This window comes from Geotrypetes seraphini, chromosome 10 (assembly GCF_902459505.1).
Source record: "Geotrypetes seraphini chromosome 10, aGeoSer1.1, whole genome shotgun sequence".
NCBI lineage: Eukaryota > Metazoa > Chordata > Amphibia > Gymnophiona > Dermophiidae > Geotrypetes > Geotrypetes seraphini.
Window position 1 is genome coordinate 44,610,345 of NC_047093.1, and position 26,741 is coordinate 44,637,085.

General features: G+C 44.6%; 1 long non-coding RNA gene across 1 annotated transcript; it reads right to left on the reverse strand.

Annotated features, from left to right (window-relative positions):
* LOC117367445 lies at nucleotides 1–24,782 on the reverse strand. Its single transcript, XR_004540765.1, has 3 exons — nucleotides 22,949–24,782; nucleotides 9,800–9,872; nucleotides 1–1,095 (listed from the first exon to the last, which is right to left on the reverse strand). It is a non-coding gene; the product is annotated as an uncharacterized LOC117367445 (long non-coding RNA).
* Between the last annotated feature and the right edge of the window lie 1,959 nt (nucleotides 24,783–26,741).

Consider the following 26,741-nt stretch of genomic DNA (forward strand, 5'->3'; position numbering starts at 1 on the left):
AAGTGCTCCTCTGTGATTTCTCCTCCCTCGAAGCAATAGTTAAACTCGGCAGAGTTTGCTTCTGTCCAACCCATGTCCTTTTGTGACCTAGTACAAATTGACTTATGTGAATCCTGGCTTTCTAAAACCACGTTTTCAACATTTGATATACATGTGTAAATGCCATTACTTACAAGTGAAAATCACAACAGGGCTTCTAAAATAAGGTTCGTGCTCTAGAATGAGCAAAGTAACGTAGAAATAAAGGAAAAAAAATACATCTTTTATTGGACTAACAATGTAGTTTATGATTACCTTTCGAAGTTAACCCCTTCTTTCTCAGATCAGAATGAGCAAGAAGAGGTGCACTTTTGCATATCTACATTCTTATTTGTTAACTAAGTTTATGCAAATACATTTTAGGGAATTATTTTCTGTTGCTGTAAACAGCTGAGACTCTGCCCATAGCCTGCCAGCCTCAAGGAATTGTACAAAGACAGCAAAACCATAAACCAATTTTATTGTGCTTTATCAACATTTCTCAAATCCTGTTTTGTAAACAAAACACACATATAAAAATAGGCAATATGTATAATCTGATCAGAAACGGAAAACAAACACAATTGTGATGAAATCCATTGTAATGGTGTTACAACAATAACAAAGGTTATGTGAAGAAAAGCCACTGATACACAGGACCGAGGAACACATGTGCAAACAAACACTTTATTAAAAAAAAAAAAAAATAAAAAATGAAAGGGGTAAAATATGGCTCAAAGTTTAAAAAAAAAAAAAAAGCTTATAGCCAGTGCTACAAAAATATAAATAAAGGATTCAGTCATCAAGGATGTCTTGTAAACAGCTTATCAAAATGATTTAATATCATAAAATGATTAGGTAGAATAGGAAGATAAGCATTTGGGGCCCACTTCTATGTTCTTTGAAGGTTGAATTTGGAATAAATCTCTTGTGCAGAAGAGGAGACTACATGGCAATGTGACAACAAGCTTTGGCAGCAAAGTCTTTGGAAAGGAAATAAACTTCCTTAAGCAACGCTGTTGGCCTTCTTTTTGGAGAAAGATTGGTCAAGACAATGCGACATCACCTCCGTGAAACCTTAAAATGAAAAAGAATAGATATGCATTAGCAGAAGTGCTGCCAAGTCCTCTAATTTCACGATGCACAGCTTGGGCCAATTTAATCTAACTCAAAATCCCAAGGAGTAAATCAATTCTTCTTCAATGCTGTGCCCTTAAATACTCAAATTATCATTCTAAGCATAGTTCAAACTAAATAATCTACTTAAATATAAAGTAATAATGTATTAACTTTTTTCTTTGACAAAATATGTGAATTTTTATTTTTGTGAAAAGTGCTGTGTCCATGTCTCCTCCAATAGAGCTGCTTAGAGGACATAATCGGGACCATGACGACACTTTCTCCAAGTTTACTTACATTTTAATATACCGACCATCATCGTGTATCTGGCCAGTTTACAAAGCTAAAAACATTTAAATAAATTTAAGAATGGGGGTAAAAAGAAAAGGTTGGACATTGAATAGACGAATACGATGACGTACGCAAGATTGAGGGAGAGGGGGGAAGGAAAGTTCGTAATCACCTCATTAAAAATAATAGAGGGGAAGAGGGGGAAGAAAAGACACCAGGAAGGGGGCTCGCTTCTTAAAAGTGGTTCATTTTGAATTTATCAATGAATTTTCTTGGCGAAGTTGAGATGGCATTCCATAGGTTTGGAGCTGTAACAGAGAAATTAGTGTTTATACTGCAATAAAATTCCTCGATTGGGGGGGACAGTCCGTAGGTTCTGGTCAGCTGATCTGAGGGTCCGTGCCCCTTAAATATGCATTTGTCTGCATTAATTAGCTTGTGCCTTATTAAACACTGCAAACGCAAGTATTAAATCAGCACTTATCTGATTTCCAAAAAGGAAGATATCGTGTCCAACTTCAATTCAATGCGGCTACGCAGGGTTAAGTGTGCTCAAATCATTAACTCCAGGGCTCTTCCTTGTATCACAGTTGCACTTATTAGTGATATCAGTCTATCTCAGGGGTAGGAAACTCCGGTCCTCGAGAGCCAGATTCCAGTATTCCACTGAAAGCAGTGCATGCAAATAGATCTCATACATATGCAAATAGATCTCATGCATATTCAATGGGGAAATCCTGAAAACCCGACTGGAATACGGCACTCGAGGACCGGCACTCGAGGACCTACCCCTGGTCTATCTGGTTTTATTACACTACTCAGTGTGTATGTTAGGTAGCTTTTTACACCCAAAGTTGAGCATGAATCCTGGCACTACACGCTATGCTATAAAGAGTCAATCTTGGAATGTCTGTTATACAACAGTGATCAGCACCAATTTTTGTTAGCAACGAATTGTGTGTGCAGTTTATAGAATTTACCCCTTAACACAGTGGGCTCCTTTTACTAAGCCACGTTAAGAGCTTTAACGCACGCGATAGCGCGCGCTACATTGCCGCGTGCGCTAGACCTTAACGCCAGCATTGAGCTGGCATTAGGTCTGGAAGTGTAGCGCGCGGTAATTACCTGCGTGCGCTAAAAACGCTAGTTTCAAGTTTTATTACGATTTTATATACCGCCTATCAAGGTTATCTAAGCGGTTTTACAATCAGGTACTCAAGCATTTTCCCTATCTGTCCCAGTGGGCTCCCAATCTAGCTAGTGTACCTGGGGCTATGGAGGATTAAGTGACTTGCCCAGGGTCACAAGGAGCAGCGTGGGGTTTGAACCCACAACCCCAGGGTGCTGAGGCTGTAGCTTCAACCACTGCGCCACACGCACTTTAGTAAAAGAACCCAGTGTGTCTCAAACTTTTTTAGCTTCGAAAGACTAAACAGAGCAAATATTTTTCATAGCACACTAAATGGAGCAAATGTTTTTCACGGCACATTATAAATGAAATTATAATATTGCAAAACCAATACCCCCCCCCCCTTATACAAAACTACACAAGAAGTATTTTGCACCAGCCAGCACGCTGAATGCTCTGCGCTGCTCCAACGGTCATAGAATTCCTACCTGTTGATACTCGACAAGCAAACATACATTTTATCATCAACCACCTATAGTCGTTCTCTTTTTTCCCAATTTAATTTCTGTCAGAGCTGAAAATCCAAGTTTGCAAAGATTAGAAGATCCAAACAGAAACAAAGCCTAGATTGCTTTGTTGCTCAAGTTAAGATATCTACTGCATAAATAATAAAACTAAATTACTGGCCATTAATTTTCAAGGACCAATCACGTCAAAGAATGATGCTTGTCTGGGTGGTTCTATTCTTACGCACAGATGCTCATAACATTGACAGACTCTTGTGTATGTGATGTACGTCATCTATTCTAGAAGGGAATTTTTAAAAATAAAATAAAATTCTGGAATCTCTTGTGGCACACCTGGAATCTCTTCAGGGCACACAGTTTGAGAGACACTGCCTTAACACATAGTAAAGGTATTTCCTTTTTAATTACTATATACCCCCCTACCTTTTACAAAACTATGGAAGCAGTTTTTAGCGCAGGCCGGTGTGCTAAATGCTCTGCACTGGCTCCAGACGTGCATGAGTGTCATGAGCGGTCCAGAGCATTCAAGCATGCTGGTCTGCGCTAAAAATTGCTTTTGTGGTTTTGTATGGGGGGGGGGGGGGAGAAGAGATAGCAAGAAACTGGCATATCTTGGTTACTACATATTTTTATAATGTGCAGTAAATGGCAAACTTCACTACACTTTAGTGAAAGGGCACTTATTCCATTCAGTGCTGCACATGGCAGCTTTCCTATGATCAATGAAGTCCTGTTGCAATTACTCTTGCACACGAGGTTGTCCTGGTATGTAGGCAGTGTAGGTATCTGCGAGTTGTGTTAGATTCCACATTGTCCTTTTAGGCTCAGATTAAGAATGTAATTTCTGGTGTATTTTTTAAGTTGCATTTGGTTCGGAGGTTGCGCAATTACCTCTCTGGAGATAATTTTTGCACGGCTGTCACGTTGCTGATAACCCCTCTGCTTGATTATTGTAACTCCATTTATCTGGGGTTGCCCAAATTCATTTTGCGGTTGTTGCAGCTTGCACAAAATGCTGCAGCTCGTCTCATCGCTCATGCCTCCAAATATGATCACATCACACCAATGCTTCACTGGTTGCCAATTGACATGCGGATTGAGTTTAAAGTGACTCAGTTTGCCCATCAAGTGTTTGCTCTTTGTTACAGTGGTACACACGAGTTATGGTTCTCTGACAAATCATGCTTGGATGTTCCGTCACTAGCGGTGGTGTGTCTTTTGAGCAATCGCAAGGCAATGCTTTCAGTCCAGGGCCCAATGCTTTGGAATGCCCTTCCTTTAGCTCTGCGCCAAGCTTCTATGCTTTTGCATTTTAGAAAAGGGTTGAAGACTGTGCTATATGAGCATTTTTTTGCTCCCAGCTTTAAGAATGTTTAATTCTTTTGTTTTATATTTTGTACATATTGCTGTTGTGTGTTTGTTTTTAGAATATTTTGTATGTTAGTTTGTTCCTCGCCTAGATTTGTGGATAGGTGGGTTATAAATAATTTTAAATAAATAAATAAAATAAGTCACAGCTTAACTAAATTAGTTTTTCAACATTTTCTTAGAAAAAGAACAAAATGACCCCTCTGTGATCAAATTCTATTGCTTTCACTATGACAACACTGCTACATTTCACAATGAATGGTAGCACTCCACTAATCAACCATCTGGCCTTGAGACACAAATACAGAGCAAGAATCCGCACCCAAAGTTCCTCAGCAAGGCTATTTTCTACAGAAGTGTCAAAAGCTTTATTGGTGTTTAGTACCACTACTGCACCCTCCATATGACCCAGCTCAACCATCTGAAGAATATTAAACAGCTGCCAAGTACGTATTAATTGTATGACCATGGTTGAAGTCTGTTTGGTCTGGGTGGACAAGCAAAGAAGCAAGACCTCCAGCCTAGCCTGGAAGATCTTTACTAGCAGCTACTATCTACGTTTATCAAAGAGATAAGGTATAAGCCTCCACCTCCAGAGATTTTTTGTTAACCTCTCCTAGATACTTAGATAAAAGAAGCCCTTTGGTAAACATTAGCTTGTGACAAACCATTTGTATATAAAAGGTTTTATACAAAAGCATGACATAGGACTAACTTTTCCCAGAGATTAGCCTTGCGTAAATGGCCCCATTTATTTAACCCAAATGTTTACTGAATTTGGATTATCTGCCTTTAGTCAAGACATCTCACAGATCTAACACTCTCAAATATTAAAAAAAACCAAACCAACCCAAGAAAAACTACCATAAAAACAATATCAATAATAGCTACTAAGTAATTTTTATTAAGTTTGAGCGTTAGAAGTTAACAGAGGCATCATTTTGGTCCGTATGCTCCAAAGCTTCTTGGGTCCCCCACTCCCTGGAACCTCGCCACTCCCACTGATGGTTGTCAAACCTGAGCCCTGCCTGGACTCCAGGCTCCACTGGGCCCTCCAGCTACTTCTCCTTCCAGGCCTCTCACAGCCCTTCAGTAGTCTTCTCCTGGACGCATGCACTGAGGACTCCTCCAATCTTCCGGCCAGTCTCTCTATGGGCTCTTCTTGCGGACTTCTTGTTCCTCAGCCACTCTCCATGAGGAATCTCCCATCTCTCACTCCCCTGGGTCTTCCCTGATCACCACCAGCCACCCCCCCCAGCACAGAAAGAAGTGCCTATCTGTAATGTTGAAAAATTTCCAGCAGATCAGAGCTGTTGGTTGCTTCTTGGTGGAGCAGGCTGCAGTCATTTCTGATCATATCAGCACATTTACCATCTGTGTTGTATAGCACAAAAGCATTTTTTTTTTAAATAGTGTATCTGCACATGCACAAGAAATATACATATGAGCATATACAAGTCCGCATGAAACAAAATCAGCGCATCTCATTAGCATATAAATGTCGGTCGATGCATGCATACGTCATCTGTCTGATGAATGAAAAAACAAACAGGTTTGCTTTGTGGTAGAGTCACAGTTTTGAAATATGTATGAACATTGTTCTGCGCATGTGCTAGGCACTACCTCTACTGAGTTGCATGTAAATTCTATAAGCATCTCTCATTTCCATGAAATTTTCTTCAAGCATCGACTAGTAAATGTTTAGTATGTAAAGGCACAGCTTTTTACGTACATGGAAAAAAAAAAAATGGGGACTTTTGAGCATCTCCCCTAGTGCTGACATTTCAGTACAGAGCTTTAATTCATGCAGAGATTTGGATTCAGTGGAGGCAGTGCATGCAGATCTCTCGCATGAACATTCGTCGTGAATATCTTGAAAACCTGATGGGCAGGGGTGCCTCCAGGAACAGGTTTGGAAGCCACTGCTTTAATCATTCATATTAACATGATGTGTAATATGAAAATGTTTATAGTCTATTTATATACCCAAACAGGAACACACGTACACACCTGTTCTTTTTTCAAAGTGATCAAAGAGGGATTTAACCAGGTAGAAAGTGAAATCAAGTCACACCTAACCTGAATAATAGGCAATTAGGTTCTACGATCCATTTAGCCCTGTTAGCAGAGACACCTTTTGGGCTGTACCTGCCCTCTGCAGTTAGGCCATACAGCTGAGCTATGACACATACTTGGACAGTTAAAGCCATATTGGTTCAGCAACTGCCAATAGCCCTAGAAATGCTCTCAGCAGGTAAAGTGCCTGCTGAATAACATCTAAAATGCTTATTTGGTGCAATTACTCACTCAGGGGTGAACATCTATGCCAATATTTTGAACACGGTTATAAACCCCCTCCCCCCACACCCAAAAAAAAAACACAAAACCCCAACAACTCTGGTCATTTATTTCCAAAAGTACACTGTTGATTATCTTTTTATAAGAAACTTAAAATCCTACTTCAGTTTTGCAAGTAATAAGATCATTTACTGCTTTATCCACACCGTCTTTTCCCCAAAGCAGTTGCTATCACATCTGGGCCAATCCAGGTCAGTTTCATTTTAAAATGGAGATTCATGGATTAAACCGGATCCTCAGTTAGCTCTAGGTTAATTAGGGAGAGTCTTGCTTTGGTCCTGTAGCCCTTGCTTGCCTCAGGAAATGCTGAATCACCACCTGCCAAGTCTCCCCCCTTTGCAGGCCATCTCCTGCCACGCAGCTTTCTCTTCTAGCTTTCATAAGTCATCATCTCCCACTGCTGCAGGACCAGTCTGGAATCGTTTATAGCTACGGCTATCATGGGGCCAGTCACATTCACCCACCTAGGAAAGTGCTTCAGAACAAAACCCCCGGCTCTCTCAGCAAGTCTGACCAAGATTAAGTGACAATTTTTTTTTGAAGCATACTTGTAACAGTCTACTACTATTACTATTATTAAAGAATGTCACTCATTCTTATATTCTTCTTAAACCAGTTGATTAATTATGTGTTGATTAATTATGTGCTTAAAAAAATTCAACACATAATTAATCAACTGGTTTAAGAAGAATATAAGAATGAGTGACAGAATATAGATCGTTTCATACGAGTGGAGTATTGACTTTTATTGTATACTGACTACCAATACCACTCAGTTATAATTTCTTGAAGCTTTGTTGCTATTATTAAGGAATGCCATTTTAACATGGAGAAGGAAGAAAATAATTTAAAAGAGATTTTGTAAATACTATTTGAATACTACCTCTGCCATACCTATTGTCTCAGTGATTTGCCTTTTTAAATTAATGAATTTACTTAGGGACAGATACATCAAACTCTGGTACTGTAGAGCTATAGCGCTGGAAAAACACCAGCTAAATTTTAGCAACCATGCTCAACAGTAACAGCACGCAAATTATATGCACTCTGATGGTTTTGAGCTTGGTCGTTTAAAGGGGTCAGAAATTCCTGTCACAGCTCATGTGAGCCTGTCCAGGGAATCCAATCCTCTAAACCAACCACACATTATCCCTGATGGTTTGGTGGCTGGGCTGGACTCCGAATCCCTCAACCCCGTCTCCTGTAAAAGGACTCTTCCCCAGACCCCCCTCCCCATACCTTGTAGAAGCAGCAGCAGGAGGGATGCCTACTCTCTCCTGCCTCTTCATAATGGTGGCGTCCTATCCCTGCCCAGGGCCTCCTAGGATGCTCTGGGAGGGGCCTAAACACATGTACAATAAAGTGAATTCTGACCAGTGCGTCACAACTAATTGTCCCTGTGGCAGATGAGGGTGAATTTCAGGCGCTAACCCTATATATTCAATGTCGGATTGTTTCCAGCAAACGGCACTGAATATCTGTTTTGGGTTTGTTTGTTTTTTTGACGGCTCTAACAAGCTAAGCAAATATTCAACGGTGACCAGTTAATATCGGGCAAAGATTAGACTATAATTTATGAGGTCTAATTTGCCTGCTATAACTAGCTGGTTAGTGCAGAATATTTGTGACCTAGTTGGTTAGCAACTAACTGTTAACAGCAAATATTCAGCAGAAAAAAAACAGCTATCTCCTGCGTAATGTTAGTAGTTGATGGCAAACACCGAGAGAGTGGTTGATCCTTGGAACGAGCTCCCGGTGCAGGTGATCAAGGCAAACAGCGTGCAAGAATTTAAGAGCAAATGGGATGCCCATGTGGGATCCCTTAGAGGGTTAAGCCAAGGGAACCTGTCACCGGGAGTGGGATCCCTAGGATAGTAGACTTGGGGGTGGGTCAGTAGAGTGGGCAGACCTAATGGGCTATGGCCCTTATCTGCCGTCATCTTCTATGTTTAGCCAGCTAAATCTTATTTAAACTGGCCAAGAAATATTCATGAGGTTTTCTATGGTACAGGGAGCATCATTCGCTTTGCTTATCTCCCTGACCATTTGCGGAGTGGGAGTCTGGGCATATTTCACTGTTTTGGCACCTGCTGGACTATTTGGAAATATATTTTTAACTTGGTCTGTTGCTTAGTTGGGATATTGTTGTTATAGTCCTTGGACCACATTGATTGTTGGGGGGGGAAAGATTGGTGGAGGGAGGTTATCTTAAATGATGATGAACACATTTGTATCTTTTGATCTCCTTGTTTTTGTAACTTGCTATGTGCAGTCATCAATAAAAATTGTTTTAACGTAAAATGCAGGGATCCACCTTGAAAGTCATCACAATCCAGGATAGCTGGATAGGATTCAGTTCTAGGCATACAAGTCACAGAAATATTCTAATTTGTACAGAGGATGGGAATGAAAATTTTTCATACAGCATGAAAACCAAAATATACCAAAGCAAAATCTACAGATAAATTTCTGAGCCTCCTAAGTAACAGTTTTAATGAGAAAGTAACATATGGTCTTTAACCCCTGGTTTCTGGATCAGTAAACCCTACTGTACATCCAGTTGAGAACAAAACCTTAAGAGATTCATACATATCTGGACCCCATTGTTAAACTCATTGCTAATGAGATTGCATAGCTCACTTAAATTCTCTGAGCTCATAGACTATAACAAGAGAGTAAATAGTTTACCACTCTGTCTGGATTATATGTAGTAATGAAATAGAATTATGTAACATGTTAATCTGTCCTGAAGAGAGATGGGAAAAGCGAAAGTGGACAGAGGATAAGAGGGCCATACAAAACCAGGCGTTCATCGTTATAAAAGAATATTGGAATTGTTGATGTCTTGTGTCAATGTTTTATTTGGCATACTCTTGAATTTCAATAAAACATTGGAGTTTTTTGTTTTTTTTTGTTGCCATAAAATGAATAACACTGTCGGATGAAAGAACACAACTGAAACACAAACAGTTCCAAATAGAGAACACACCTGAGGTGTTGTGCCTCTCTCGGTCCCTTTCTCTGCAGGCTGGAGATTAGCCAGTAGAAAGACTTCAAGACTCCTAGTTATCACAGGGGAAGAAAGGTCGGAATCAAGTAAAAAAGCACATTCATAAGATGGTTTCAGAAATAAAAAATCTCTCTTAAATTTGCCTAACACAGTGTAGTGAGTGCTGTGGAAGTGATCCTCTTATGGATATTTTGCACAATATCAGAAAGCTATAATCTTTAGAAGGGAAAATTACATATCGACATTTGCCTGCGTCTTTTGGGATTAGCATGCACCAAAACTGTCCCCCCCCCTTACTACCAGACCTTTTAGATAGGGTGACTCCATAAAGGTTCATAGACAACCCCGCGAAAGACAAAGGCGCACGCCGACAACTGAGCACAAGACGGAGGCGCGCACCAAAGAAAATTACAGTTTTTAGGGGCTCCGACGGGGGGTTTTGTTGGGGAGCCCCCCCAGTTTACTTAATAGAGATCGCGCCGGCGTTGTGGGGGGGTTTGGGGGGTTGTAAAACAGGGAAAAAGTGAAGTTTTCAGTAAAATGTGGGGGTTACAACCCCCCAAACCCCCCACAACGCCCCCACAATGCAGCGTGATCTCTATTAAGTAAAGTGGGGGGGGGTTCCCCCCACGCCCCCCCGTCGTAGCCCTAAAAACAGTAATTTTCTGCGGCACGCACCTCCATGCTGCGCTCAATTGTCTGCGCGCGCCTTTGTCCCGGCGCGCTTTTGACCTGACACCCTCCATAAAAGCTGATTTATACATATACCACACATCTATAACAGTTCCTATGAATCTTCCATAAAAGCTGAGCCATCTATGCTTAGTAATGTAGCCTGATTTGCCTATGAACACAATAGGGTACCAGCCAGAACCAGTTCTACTGGGGAAGGGTTGTGGCTCACTAATTGAGCTGCTGCCTCTGCACCCAGAGGATGTGGATTCAAATCCTGGCGCTGCTCCTGTGACCCTGGGCAAGTCACTTTATCCTCCAGTGCCCACTGCTTTGAAATGCCCAAACCACAAAAAGGCGGTATACAAGTCCCCTTTCCCTTACTGTCCTGTTTTAATCTGTGTTTCACATGACCAACTCTGGACCTAGCAGTCAGTTCCAGGACCAAGTCAGAAGTGAATAGTTTCTGTGACGAAAGAATATTTTCTTCCTCGTGAGGGTGTAAAATTGAGCTCCTACAGACACACCCCACCAGTACGATTTCACCAGTCACCTTTCTGGTTTGTTCAAGAGATGATTTTGAAATAAGCCCGAACTCTCTGTACACTTCTCCATAGTTCAAAATTACACAAAGTAACTAGTAATATCCATCCCCATTTGCTAAACCATTATCAGCTCCTATATACCAGCTGCCCTGCAATTCCCTTCAAAGTCACATTCCTAAAGGTGTCCCACTGACTGACCTTTTGCACAAAGCTGCTTCAGCAGGAGTCTTCTAAATAAATAGTCAGCAGACCAACTGGATCCTGGGAGACCAGGTCATTGGTGGGCTTGCCAAAATGACTCTTCCAGGGTGAGCAGGGAAGCGTTTACATTTTTTAAAATAATGTTCACATTCTTTAAAACAATTCTTAAGAGTAGCTTTTCTGTGTTCTGGAAACAGGGACGAGGCAAACATTAAAGCAGATCTTGATTTAGGCAGGCTTTTACAAAGCTGCACTGCCAAACTGCCCATAGGAACAGAATGGGTGGCTTGGAAGTGAAGCTTTGCAAAAAAAGGACCCTTTAAAAAAAAAAAAAAAAAAAAGTTTTTGCCCTCTGCTTTTCTCTATTCTAATGCGACAGACATTCCATGCCTGAACCCGTGGGTTGACAACCCCTTCTCCTGAGAATTCTTGTAGGAAGCTTCACTGGTGTTATTTTGTTCCACTTCCCATCATCCTAGACTGTCCTCCAATTCCTCAATTGCCTTCCTACAAGCAAGATGGTAGGAGCTTGTCTTTTCTGCTCGTGTTTCTTTATGTCTCCTCTCCGGGGCCCACGATAGACCAACTTCTGTGCAAGATCATAGCACACTATGATGGTGGTACTTGAGAGAGTCCAAAGGAGAGCAACGAAGCTGGTAAGAGGGCTGGAAAACTGCCCATACGCCGAGAGGCTGGATAAGCTGGGTCTCTTCTCTCTGGAAAAGAGGAGGCTCAGGGGAGATATGATAGAGACCTTCAAAATCCTGAGAGGCATAGAGAGGGTGGATAGGGACAGGTTCTTCAGACTGAGAGGGACAACGGGTACGAGGGGGCACTCGGAGAAACTGAAGGGGGATAGGTTCAAGACAAATGCAAGGAAGTTTTTCTTCACCCAAAGGGTCGTGGACACATGGAATGCGCTCCCGGAGGAAGTGATCAGGCAGAATACAGTACAGGGATTCAAACAGGGATTGGACGGATTCCTGAGGGACAAAGGGATCGTAGGGTACTGAAAGGGGTGCGGGGACTAAGGGTCAAGAATTGGATGGGAAGATAGGACTTCGAGGAGAAACCAAGGGGTGATTCAGACAGGTCATGACCTGTTGGGCCGCCGCGGGAGCGGACTGCTGGGCGTGATGGACCTGTGGTCTGACCCAGCAGAGGCACTACTTATGTTCTTACTAGGGGCCAGTGATTCTAGTAGCACCAGACTGGCTGAAACGACCATGGTATGCAGACCCAATCCAGCTGCAAAGGAATCAAAGTCTCAAATATCCCTGTCCTCCCCAACTGCCCTGTACCCCCTCCCTCTTCTGTTTCTTCTCCAGGGCTGACCATCTGCTGTGAAATAAACTGAGGAATTGGAGGATAGCCCAGGAGGATGCGAGTCAGATCAAAAGAAAAGCAAATGAAGCTCCCTACAGGAATTCTCACAAGAAGGGGGTTGAGGAATAGCGTCTACTAGAAAGTAGAGAATGACATGAGGACAAAATTTGTCCCCGCAGGAACTCAATTTCCCCATCTTGCCCCCGTGAGTTCTTTTCCTGTCCCTACCCCATTTCTGTAAGCTTTGCCTTAACCACACAAGCCTCAAACACTTGATTTTAAAGTGTTTGAGACTTGTGAAGATAAGGACAGAGCTTGCAGGAATGGGGTAGGGACAAGAAAAGAACTCACAGGGATGGGATGGGAAAATGAGTGCCCGTGGGGATGGGGAAAAATTTGTCCCCATATCATTCTCTACTGGAAAGAAGATTAACAAAGTAAGAACCTAGACCTGGATTCTCTTACTAGTGCCACTGCCGGTGGCCGCGGTGCCAGGTCAAAAGCGCGCCGGGGCAAAGGCGCGCGCAGACAATTGAGCGCAGTGCGGAGGTGCGCGCCGCAGAAAATTACTGTTTTTAGGGCTCCGATGGGGGGGCGTGGGGGGAACCCCCCCACTTTACTTAATAGAGATCGCGCCGTGTTGTGGGGGTGTTGTGGGGGGTTTGGGGGGTTGTAACCCCCCACATTTTACTGAAAACTTCACTTTTTCCATGTTTTTAGGGAAAAAGTTAGGTTTACAGTAAAATGTGGAGGGTTACAACCCCCCAAACCCCCCACAACGCCGGCGCGATCTCTATTAAGTAAACTGGGGGGGGCTCCCCAACAAAAACCCCCATCGGAGCCCCTAAAAACTGTAATTTTCTTCGGCGCGCACCTCCATCTTGCGCTCAGTTGTCAGCGCGCGCCTTTGTCTTTCGCGGGATTGTCTATGAACCGGTGGCCGCTGATCATGCGCCAGTCACATGATGGTGCTGGTGAAATCTCGCCTCTGGCAAACGAGGCACTGGAAATGTAGGCCAGGGTTTTCCAGGTCTACACTTCTGTCACCTATCTGATGCGAATCACGCCTCTGTACGCATTTTATCATACCTAATGCCACTTCCAGCATTAGCCACACTTCCAGTAGCATTATATGCAATAAAGCGCCTACAAAGGCGCAATTCCAGCATCAATTTTATAGGCGCCAGTAGACACTCCAAAAAAATCAGTGAAACGTTGTTTAAACAGCATTTTTCATGGAGCTTGGGCGCCTAGGAAAACGCTGCTGTTTTAGAGAATCCAGGCCCTAATCTTTCTTTCTAATCTTGTACTACAAAAATAGTTAATTTCTTATTAGAACTTCTGACCCTCAGATCTCATTTTCCTCTTGATCCGATTTCTACCAGAGATTGTCATCCACACTCTCTTATTTGAGATTTTATGTTATGGAAGAACTCTGAAGGTTAAATTACAGCAGTCAAGACATTTCTGGTGTCTACATTTTTCTTTACTATACATTTTTGTTTACTATACATTTTAACTTCTGTTAACTAAAATGTCTGCACCCAGTAAAAACATACCCACATCACAGGCGACACCAAAGCTAGTCTGGCCATGCAGCATATGTGGTATTATTTAAACGTAAGGAAAAGTCTTCAAGAAGGAACTTTATCACTTCTAATATCATTTTTGCTTGCTCAGTGTTCTTTCCTCTTTTATCCCCCCCCCCCTCTTAACAAAACTACAGAAGCGGTTTTTAGTTCAGGCCAGCGCTGCTCCCGATGCTGGCCTGCACTAAAAAACACTTTTGTGGCTTTGTAAGAGGGGGGGGGGGGGGGGCTATATATACTTAAATCCTTCACCAAATATGAACTCTCAAAACTGCATTGATTGGTGAATGGCCAAACAAATATTATTCCAAACAATTATTATTAAAGGAGGAGAAGACTTCAAGTGCTCAAACAAACAAGGATTAGAGTGTTCATAGCTTTTTTTTTTAAAATAATATCTTTATTAAAGCTTTCACACAGTCACGACATAAGAACTGGGGAGACCCAATGATCCACAGTGAAAACAATCCACTGATGAAAACAAAAACAAAAACTGTGGATACAGATGTTCTGGAGATAATTTATTAAACACTGACATATAAAAACCATGAAAATTCAATTAAAAAAGTACAATGCTAAAAAATACTGTGATAAAAATTCAACCGGACCCTACACGGCCTGTGTTTCGGCGAACACGCCTTCCTCAGGGGTCCAATGGTTTGCAACCTCACATATAAAAATTGGACTGAAAACAGTCTATTGTCTTTAAACATATGAGCAAAGAACACCGCAGACAAGCTGAAGTAGCAAAAAAAATGCTAAGAACTGGGCACATCAGATACAGCAGAACAGAGAAAAAAAGAATAACAACAGTCCAATAATAAGAGTCACAGCACATCTAGGACTCAGTCCCAGGCAGACCAGCGAAAGCCCATTTTACCCCCTGAAAATTCAAACAAAACAACAATCCGAGTATAGCATGAATTGCCCAGATTAAGCTAAGTAAATTGATTATTAAATGAAAATGGACACGAGTAATAAAGTTTGAAAAAAAAGGGGGTTTTCATGACTAATGATAGCTTTGAAAATGTGAAACAGGGCAAGAACACTCTAATGCTTGCTTCTTTGAGCACTTGAAGTCTTTTCTTCCTTTAATAATTATTTGGAAATAATCTTTCCTCTGTTAGCCATTTTTCCATCTTCCGTAACCCACAAACTTAGCAAGGCCAACCTAAGAGTAGGATGAGCAGGGCAGTTGCCCTGGCTGCCATGTGGTAAGAGACATCAACCAACCAGACTGGGTGACCATTCATTAGGAGCAAAAAGAAACTACAAGGGAAGTACAAGGGAGCCGAGAACATTAAATTCATCATCCTCATAATATTATCACAAGGGGACACCAGTAATGACTTCCATCCAGCAGCCCATAATAAATACCCTGTTTCCCCCAAAATAAGACCTATCTTGAAAATACACCCTAGCATGATTTTTAAAGATGCTCCTAATATAAGCCCTACTTAAGATCAACCCCGAAGCCCCCCCCCCCCAAATGTCCCCGACACTTCCCGATTCCATCCCTGCCTGATTCACTGAAAAAAAAAAAAAGACTCATCAATTCAGCAATCCCCACCCCGGTGAGACCTGACACACCTTGACTCTGAGGCCTTCTAAAGCAGCAGCTCTGAACAAGATGCTTCACGGCCTTCCCCGCCAAGGCCTTCCCTCTGCCACGTCACTGATATCATCAGTGATGCGGCAGAGGGAAGGCCCTGGCGGGGAAGGCCGCGAAGCAGCTTGATCAGAGCGCTGCCACTGTTTTTGGAGGCCTCGGAGTGGAGGTATTTCAGTCTCATGGTGGGAGGTCAGTGGGGTTCTGCTGCACAGGGGGATGGGGAGGGAGGGAAGGAAAGATGCTGCACATGGTGGATGGGAAGAGAGAAAGGAGAGGAAGAATTGGGGTGGAGGAGAGGAAGGGAGAGATGATTGTTGTACATGAAAAAAAAATAAGACATCCCCCCAAAATAAGCCCTAATGTGTTTTTTTTGACCCAAAATTAATATAAGACACTTATTTTCGGGGAAACACGGGCATGAATATAAATATAAATATCATCCCATACAGTGGCATACCTAGGGTATGTGGCACCCGGGGCCCATCATTTTTTGACACCCCCCCCCGCAATGGAAAAAAATATTTTTTGTAATGACCATGAAACGTAATAAATGGTCAGAATAGAACAGGCAGTGAAAATTTTCTTATATTCCAAACATAACATAACATAAATTATGTCTGAATTGTCATGACATCAGAAGTACATATGGAGTAGTTGCAGGTGATGCTTGGGACAGTTCTGATTGTGTTAGTTCGGTTTTATGTGTTTTTTGAATAGAAGGGTTTTTATTTCTTTTTGAAGGTTTTGCAGTATGTGGTCGATGTCAATTGGTTGTAGGGTTGGGGGTCGAGTGTTGCAGCTCGAATGGCTAGGAGGTTGTCGAACAGGTTTTTTCTTTTGACGTTTTTGGTTGGAGGGTGTGTGAATGGTGCGTGAGTTCTCCTATGTCTGTTTCAGGTGGATTGAATTATTTAGCTGAAGAAATTAGTTACCCCCTCATCCCACACACATTAATTCTCTTCCATTATAAAAAAACATTGATAAGTTCCCAGAAAAAAAATAAAAAGTGAAAACAAAGGACCCTACAGATGAGAACATAACATAAGAATAGCCTAACTGGGTCAGACCAATGGTCCATCATGCCCAGTAGCCCATTCTCATGGTAGCCAATCCAGGACACTAATACCTGGTAAAAAACCCAAAGAGTAGCAACATTCCATACTACCGATCCAGGGCAAGCAGACACTTCCCCCATGTCTTAATAACAGATTATGGACTTTTCCTCCAGAAATTTGTCCAAATCTTTCTTAAAACCAGCTACACTATCTGCTTTTACCATAACTTCTGGCCACTTCATTTTTAAGTTTAGATCTTTCCTTTCAAACAGAGACCTTGCTAGATGTCAAATACAGCACAAGGTAACTTCACATGGACTTAGCTGTGCAGGAAATGTGAATCTCCTCATACACCCACCATATAGTGCAAAAATGTGCATAGGTCTGTTTATTTCTTTCGATCACTACATAGCCTAATGCCACACAAGCAGTGCTATACAAACATATTCTGTAGGTCAATGCTAAGGATAACAAAGTTTCCTTCCTTGGACCAGAAGGAGATACTGATAAACCACTGGAAGAGATTCCAAAACAACACCCAAAGACCCACTCAGTGTGTGAACCAGTTGAATGGAGTGGACTAACTGGGGGGTGGAAATGGGCCCGGAGTTTGCTCAGCAGAATTTCCCAGACCACCTCTTCCTCTCAACACATTGACACGCTGCCACCACCACCACTAGGAACACCTCACTGGGTAAGCCAGCTATGCTATAAACTTTATAAAACACATTATTATATTTTCTTATAAAGCACATATTTTAACTGAACTCTCTGACATCCTCAGCCTTTCCATTCACAAAAATAGAAGGAAGAAAAGTTCCCATTTCCTGCTGTCTCATGTCCCCGGCCTATACAATATTTTTTTTTCTGCAGACCCTTCAAAAGTCTGACCAAATCCTCGTTTCACTTGCATTATAAAGTACTGAGGATGCCATCTCTCCCCAATCCCAGGTCCTAAAGTCTAAGACAGTAGCGCAAACTAATGCTGCCAGATTCAGGAAAAAAAAATTTCGATTCGATTCAGCCTATTGAATTGGTTTTTCAATTCGATTTTCCTGCCCAGTTGGGTGATTTTTTTCAAAACTCCTGGTGGGTTTTATAGCTTTTTCACCCCCTTTGGCTTCTCCTAACCACACTGGCGCTATGGTGTAAATAAAATAAAGAAACAAAAAGGACTTTTCCTCTCTCTGTTAAATCCTAGCTCACGTTTGCAGTCCAACACCAGCTCTGGCAGGATACACATTTCAAATCTGACATATTATAATCACAAAACAGAAAATAAAATTAATTTTTCTACCTTTTGTTGTCTGGTTATATTTCAAATCTTGTTGGTCCAAGGCTCTGGTTTTCTTCCGATAACTTGCTTGCCAGGGTCTCCTTCTTTCTTCATGCTAACCATCCATCTGCCAACTCTGTCCTCCCTTTCCATTTCCCTTCCCTCCCCAGGAAGTCTGGTATCTTTCCTTTTTTTCATCTCCCTCCACAGATCCACCTTTTCTTAACTACCCTTTCATCCGGCATCTCTCCCTCTTTCCCCACCACCCCAGAGTCCACCATCTCTCCCTTTCTTTTCCCAATTACCCTTCTATCCAGTATCTCTATCCCTCCTCCACATCATCCCTTGTGTCCAATTTCTCTCCCTTTCTGTTCCTTCCCTCCCTAAATCCCATGGTCCATCATCTCTCTCCCTCTCCTTTATTTTCAGACCCATTATTTCTTCCCCCCCCAAAGTTTGGCATATGCACGTCTCTTTGAACACCCCCTTCCCTCTGTGTACTTCTAAACCAGGGTCCCCCCCAAAGGCCTGTCCCCCCTTAAAGGTCTGCCTGTCCCCCCTTGAAGGCCTGCACCCCCCTTGAAGGCCTGTCCCACCCCCTTGTAGGCCTGTCTCACCCCCTTGTAGGCCTGTCCCCCCCCCTTGAAGGCCTGTTCCACCCCCTTGTAGGCCTGTCCCCCCCTTGAAGTCCTGCCTGCCTGTCCCCAAGGCCTGTCCCCCCCTTGAAGGCCTGTCCCCCCCTTGAAGGTCTGCACCCCCCCTTGAAGGTCTGCACCCCCCCTTGAAGTCCTGCCTGCCTGTCCCCCCCTTGAAGGCCTGTCCCCCCCTTGAAGGCCTGCACCCCCCCCCGAAGGCCTGCCTGCCTGTCATCCCCCTCCCCCTTGAAAGCCTGCCTGCCTGCCCGCCCGCCCCACCCTGAAGGCCTGATGCCCCGACCCACCCCAAAGGACCGTTCGCCCCCCTGGCCTCCCCGCACTACCTATGAAGCAGCCGCAGCAGGATCGCGACATCAGCTATCCTGCGCTGCTTAGGAGCTGCTTCCTGCGTCGCGGTCCCGCCCCCTCCTCTGACGTCAGAGGAGGGGCGGGACCGCGGCGCAGGAAGCTGCGCCCAAGTAGCTCAGGGATTGCTGACGTCGCGATCCTGCTGTGGGCTGCTTCATAGGTGTGCTGGAAGGTCAGTGGGGTGAGCGGTCCTTCGGGCATGGGGGGGGACTGAGCGGCAAGGCCGGGAACACCCCCTCAGGGCTGGCACCCGGGGCGGACCGCCCCCCCCCCCACACCCCCCCCCCGCGGTATGCCACTGATCCCATAATAAATATGGGTTAACCAATTCTCAATATAGATGGATGCAACTTCTACATTGTATAGAGTGAGCCCATTTGAAACATAAGTTAATATTTAGTGAACCAGATTATTTTCCTTTATGCTCTTCTTTGCTCACTTGTAAATGAGCTGCTTCTAAGTGGTATCAACTTTTTAAGATAACAATTTGTAAGCAACCTCAAAGTTTGCAGAGTACTTGGGGAGTTTGAGCTGGGTTTTCAACCAGGAGAAACTCTCCGGGAAAAGATATAGTTGTCAATTACGTCTTTTTTGCAATCGGCTGGCATAATGCAGTCCATCTTTTTCATTATGCATAAAGCCTTGTGGACGCCATTGAAACTATCTAAAATTGACAAACGGAGGAATATTTGTTGGTCTTGTAGTTTAGCAGTTGGCACCATGGAGCACATGAATTTTACATGCCCTTATGTGGCTGACTTTTGGAATAGTGTCTGGTCATTTATCTCTGAGTTGCTCTCATTATCCTTTATCTTATAGAGTACAGTGTTCCCCCGGTCATTCGTGGTCGGCGGTTTGCGGTCCCGGTCATTCGCGGTATTTTATGACCACGAACCGCCAACAAGGGGAAGGCAGTGGGAGAGGCAGAAGAGAGCAGCTGGAGCGCCAGCGAGTGCAGGAAATCACTCGCTGCGTGCTCCGACTGCCTCTTCCTGCACTAAGTCGGGTCTTATCCAATAAGGAGCTCCTTTGACATTTTTGGAACTAGGAGTTTAGAAGAGGACCTTAACGCTTACAAAACCCAACTTTTGAAAAATCTAGTTATGATAGCTATTAAATTAATTTTTATCCAATGGAAAGATTCTTCTTAGATGGCAATAATTAGTGAAATTTGGTATGTTTATACGTTAAGTATGAAAAAAATACTAGCAGTCAAGTGTGGCAATGTGAGAATCTTTAACAAAATTTGGGAACCTTTGTTTAGATATCATAATTAAAATATTGTTTATGAATGTTTATATCACAGCTTTTCATGACTAATGTTTGGCATTTATTGTATTGATACAGTTCATTTGGTCTTTGTATATTAATGTATGTATTTCTTTTACAAGTTGATTAAAAAATTAAGGAAAAAAAATTAATTATCCTTTATACTACCAAAGCCAGTGAGGGTGGTGTGCAGACAAAACCATTCCAAGGACTGGTGCAAGAGGACACCAGTAATGACTTCCATTCAGCAGCCTTGCTGCTCAGATACTTCCAGCATTTTCTTTCATTTGCTATACACTTCTCCCTTGGTATTCGCGGGGCTTAGGGGCAGAGCCGGACTGCGAGGTGTGAAAAATCATGAATAACTTTGTGCCAGCTCTGACCCACCCCCGGACCTCACCCGGTGGTCTCCGCCACCAATCGCCTCCTTCTGTGCATGTTGCGTGTTTGCAGGGGCCAGTACGGTTGCTTCAGTGTCGGGCTGGGCAGAGCGAAGATTGTTCCTCTCTGGGCTGGGCAATCTGTGACGGCCTTACCTGGTGGTCTAGCGGGCTTTCGGGGAAGGAGCGATCTTCCTATGCTCCTGCCCCGTGCAGATCGCCAATAGGATATGGCTGCTGTGAGCTCCCGTAGTCTCTCGAGATTACGACGGGAGCTCATGGCAGCCATTTCCTAATGGCAATCTGCATGGGGCAGGAGCATAGGAAGATCGTTCCTGCCCCGAAAGCCCGCTAGACCACCAGGTAAGGCCGTCACAGATTGCCCAGCCCAGAGAGGAACAATCTTCGCTCTGCCCAGCCCGACACTGAAGCACCCGCACTGGCCCCTGCAAACACGCAACATGCACAGAAGGAGGCGATCGGTGGCGGAGACCACCGGGTGAGGTCCGGGGGTGGGTCAGAGTTGGCACAAAGTTATTCATGATTTTTCACACCTCGCAGTCCGGCTCTGCCCCTAAGCCCCGCGAATACCGAGGGAGAAGTGTATAGCAAATGAAAGAAAATGCTGGAAGTATCTGAGCAGCAAAGCTCAGGTAAGGCCAGGATGCCGGGGGAAGGCAGGAGGGAGGTGGGGAAGGTCCGAAATGAAGCTTTTTTTCTCCCCCTTTAAAATAATAATAATAATAAAAAAATCGCAAATAGCCGAATCCGTGGATGCTGAAACCACAGATTTGGAGGGGGAATTTGTAATTTATTCCTTCAGCAAGTACAGGCAGTCCCCGGGGTAAGAATGTCAGATTTGTACTAATGAACCGGGGTCCTGTGCCAACGCACCCACTCTTCCTCCCTTCTATGTCCCAACGTGCCTCTCGTCTTCCTTCCCTCCGTTCTGCACCCCCAATTTGTGCTTCCCTCCTCCGGGTGTTTACCCTCTGCTGGCTGGCTGCCTCCTCTCAGCCACACTTCTCTTCACAAAGCCATGAACAGCGGCTTCTGCATGCGGCGTGCAGCTGACCCGGAAGCTTTCCCTCTGACGTCAAAAAGCATGCGTGACTCACACCTCTAGGCAGAGAGGATGGCCTTCGCATGCGTCTGGATCGCTCTGCAGCAATCAGTGGGATCGCTTGTGGGCGTGTGTCCAATCAGATCATTTGCAAAGGGACTCTAGTGAATCGGGTCACCCGGCAAGACTCAGCCACGGATTGGATCGGAAAGGTGAGTTTAGTGAATTTAGGCCTTAATGCTAGATAAAGCCAGCTACCTCAAAGCACCCCTGCAAAACTTGAAAAAGTCACAAAAAGTACTGAACCTTGTTCTACTATAGTATATATAAAAAAATTCTTCATAAGATGGTCCAGTCGGTCCAGTCATTCCTGCCCAACTCTTCTGCTGCATCAGGGCTGGGAAATTACTAGGTTTTCCAAAATTCTAATTTTAACAAACCGGGTAGTGTCCCTTAAGCCTGGAAAATACACCCAGAACTTCCTGCACAAATTGCTCTCTATTAATAATGGGTGGGACGCAATCCACATAAGGAAATGAGCTCAATTAAAACCCCATATTGCGCAGTTGGTGGCTTAAAAAGATTGCATATAGAAATAAATCAGGTAGCCGTTGGGGAGTACAGAGGGATCTGGCTAGAACAGGACAGGGTGTTATCGCATTCAGACAGAAGATAACACAGGTCAGTCGAATTTTTGTGTAGTTTCTTTTTACCACAATTGTTGTGATTTACCAAAATCTGATTAGAGATGGCAAGTCATACAGACCCCCCCCCCCCCATCTCCAGACTTACTATAAGCCAGTGGTCTCCAACTCAAACCCTTTGCAGGGCCACATTTTGGATTTGGTGGTACTTGGAGGGCCGCAGAAAAAAATAGTTAATGTCTTATTAAAGAAATGACAATTTTGCATGAGGTAAAACTCTTTATAGTTTATAATTCTTTCCTTTTGGCTAAGTTTTAATAATAATATTGTAATTTATAGCTAAAGAGATATGATCAAGAAACTGTTTTATTTTACTTTTGTGATTATGATAAACATACCGAGGGCCTCAAAATAGTACCTGGCGGGCCGCATGTGGCCCCCGGGCCGCGAGTTTGAGACCACTGCTATAAGAAGTACCTCTTGGAGCCTCACCTTATACCAGTCGATCACCGGAGATTACGGATTTGGGGCTACTGCAGTCTTCGTAGAGCCACCCTAGCCCCTCTTTCTGGGGATCGGGGAGAAAGCCGTTATTAAGACACACAAGAGACCTGAGAGAAACTCCAGGCAGAGGGGATTTCTCGGACTGCTTCTCCACTGCCTCCTTCCCCCGGGACAGTCTCTCCGAGACCTTCCTAGCCAGCTGCAGCCAGCTGTAGTGGTTCCGGACCGGCTCCTGGCTCAGCTCGTCCAGCGACACCTCCAGGTTGCACAGGTACCAGAGTAGCCACCAGAGCAGGCTGAAAAAGAGCACGATGCCCCCGCTGTAGATGAGGAAGTCCCCAAAGGCGCGCCGCTGCCGCTGCAGGTGACCGAAGATTCCGATCAGGACCAGAGTCAGGCCCACCACGTCGAAGGCCAGCGCCAGCCAAATGAGGAGGGAGCACCTCCCGCAGCGGCGCTGCCCCATGCCCCGGCCACTTCACTCCGCGCCCGAGATTTCGCGGCACGGCCGCAGCGGCCTCAGGATACCTGCCTGTAACACCGCCCCTCCTCCCCCTCTCGAAGCACTCTATGCAGCGGGCGTTCTCACCCTGCCTGTAACACCGCCCACTTATCACTGAGGCACCGCCCCCCACTCGAGGAACCCTATGCAGCGGGCGTTCTCACCTTGCTTGTAACACCGCCCACTTATCACTGAGGCACCGCCCCCCACTCGAGGAACCCTATGCAGCGGGCGTTCTCACCTTGCTTGTAACACCGCCCACTTATCACTGAGGCACCGCCTCCCACTCGAGGCACCCTATGCAGCGGGCGTTCTCACCTTGCCTGTAACACCGCCCACTTATCACTGAGGCACCGCCCCCCACTCGAGGAACCCTATGCAGCGGGCGTTCTCACCTTTCTTGTAACACCGCCCACTTATCACTGAGGCACCGCCCCCCACTCGAGGAACCCTATGCAGCGGGCGTTCTCACCTTGCTTGTAACACCGCCCACTTATCACTGAGGCACCGCCCCCCACTCGAGGAACCCTATGCAGCGGGCGTTCTCACCTTGCTTGTAACACCGCCCACTTATCACTGAGGCACCGCCCCCCACTCGAGGCACCCTATGCAGCGGGCGTTCTCACCTTGTCTGTAACACCGTCCACTTATCACTGAGGCACCGCCCCCCACTCGAGGAACCCTATGCAGCGGGCGTTCTCACCTTGCTTGTAACACCGCCCACTTATCACTGAGGCACCGCCTCCCACTCGAGGCACCCTATGCAGCGGGCGTTCTCACCTTGCCTGTAACACCGCCCACTTATCACTGAGGCACCGCCCCCTCTCGGAGCACCCCATACAGTAGGCGTTCTTCTCACCTTCAGCTGAATCACCGCCCTCCTCTCTAAACCGCCTGTTCTGGGCTGAAACACCGCCCCCTTTCCGCGTACCCTATACACTGGGCGTCTTCACGTGTTTCTAGTGCACAGTCCCCGCTAAGACACCGCCTACCCTCTCCGCGCATCCCGTGCCCGGAGTCTTCACTTACCCGTAACACCGCACCCTACACAATAGGTCTCTTTACCTGCCCCCTAGCAAGGCCCATTTCCCGCTGAGGCACCGCCTCTCTAAGCGTCTTCTATGTACCGGGTCTCCTTACTTTCCAGAGACTTCGGTGAGGATGTGTTCTGACCGACCCCTCCCGCTCACTGAACAGAGGGCATCCTCACTTACCCGTCGCACCACCCACTACACTAAAGACACAGAGCCCTCTAATTTCCATCTTTCGTAATGCCTTGTCATTTACATATAGGCGCCGCCCATTCCTCTGCCGAGGGCGAACCTTGTGTCCAGAGCTTCTGTTTTGGCTGCGCCTTCACCGCCGGTTATTTCAGATTCCCTGTCCTGACCACGCCCTTTTCATGGCACACCCCAGGTTGGGTGTTTTTCGCTTTCTCAGTAATTGTTCTGGGCCGATCCGGTCCAATCCCACTCATGGTGCTCTGGAATTGGACAGGTGTACCCAAAACTATGCCTCCCCTTTGCAGAACATGGTATGCTGGGACCAGGCTGTATTCGATTTTTCTTCTTGTGGAACTATTTTGTTTCAAGTTTATTAAAAGCTTAATTTTATCGCATTATTATAAAGTCCGAGAGCTTGTCTCTAACGCGGAGCTGGGAGGCCTGCGGGGCCGCCCGTCAGGTAAGGAGCTAAGGGGGGGGGGGGTCAAGGTAGGAAGGGCATTTCAATGTGTAAGGGTGGAGATCTTTCCCGCCGGGGGATTGACCTCTGATAGGTTAAAGTCGCGGCCGCAGGGTTGGGTGGGTAGGGATATAAATAGGAGGGCTGTCGGAGGACCTTAACGGTTTCCGGTCCTCTGAGGCAGCTTTCCCGCCCTCCCGCCCGTTAGTAGTAGGGGGTGGAGTGTTGGCCTTAGGTTGGCGGTATCCCAAGCTACTGGTGGCTGGTCGCATCATGGGATGAGCGGTGGGCCGGCTGGGAGCCGTGTCTGGTGGGTCGGATGACCCTGGACAATGGGGCATGTGGGGACATGACACCCCTCGGACCCTTGCTTAGACGGCAGGGGCCATTTACATCTGAGTCGGTAGCTCGGGATCTGGGTCACAATGGTGATACCATTATGCTGGTTTAATGGATAAACTGTTATTTAATGCTGTTTGTAATGTTATTTATAATATGTTAAATGTTATTTAAATATGTTTATTTTCCAATAAACAGTGCTGCGACCAGGTTTCACCACATAGGTTTACGTGTCTCCTTGGGGTTTGGTTAAGGGTTTGAAGGGCAAGGAAAATGTTAGCATTAGGGAAGCGGGCAGCTCCAGCTTCCGCTGTTAGAAAAGATTTCAAAGGGATGTAGAAATAAAAAATAAAAATAAAATAGAATAAGACAAACAATACGTTTTGGTAGACAAAAGACAACAGTAGACAAAAATTATAACATGAAACGTTTAGGGATGAAACATGGAAGGAAACGACAATAGGATAGGTCATAGCTAAAATTAATGGTCTGGTAGCTTTTTTGAATCAAATGCGTTCTTGGCAATGAGTTCCAAGTCTTAGGTGTTATCACCGAGAAAATTGTGTCTCGCCGACACAGTTCTTAAGGAGGGAACTGAAAGAAGATGTTTATCCTCGGATCATAATGTTCTTGAGGGGGGTAAGGAGTATATTCTTTCTAGGAATAGAGGGGCTTTGGACATTTGGACTTTAAAGATTATTAGGGCTATTTTGTAGGTTATTCTGTGGTTTATGGGCAAACAGTGTGCGTTCTTTAAGAGTGGTGTGACATGATCAAATTTCTTCTTTTTGGTGATGATTTTTATTGCAGTATTTTGTATAATTTCAAGGTGTCTTAGTTCTTTAAGCGTAATTCCCTTGTATAATGAATTGCAGTAATCAACTTTCAATATAATCAGAGAGTGGATTAAGGTATTTAGAGAAGATGGGTCAAGAAAGTTAGCCAGAGATCTGATCATCCGCAACCTGCAAAAACAGTTTTTGACTATGCCACTGATTTGATTATGGTAATTTTTATAGGGCTGTAAAGGGGTAAATAAATATTCGTTTTCATTTTTTTGTTTCTCAATTTTTGAAAATAATTTCAGTCATTTATCATTAATGATTTTATGTCCATTAAAACGAATAGTGTAGGTGAGAACCCTGTTTCGTCATGACCCTGCTATTTCCTGTTACTGCACGCTAAAATAGAATGAAAGTGACCAAAATGCTGCCAAGGCTGACAACCATACTTCACTGTCCCCCAATATCATTGGTA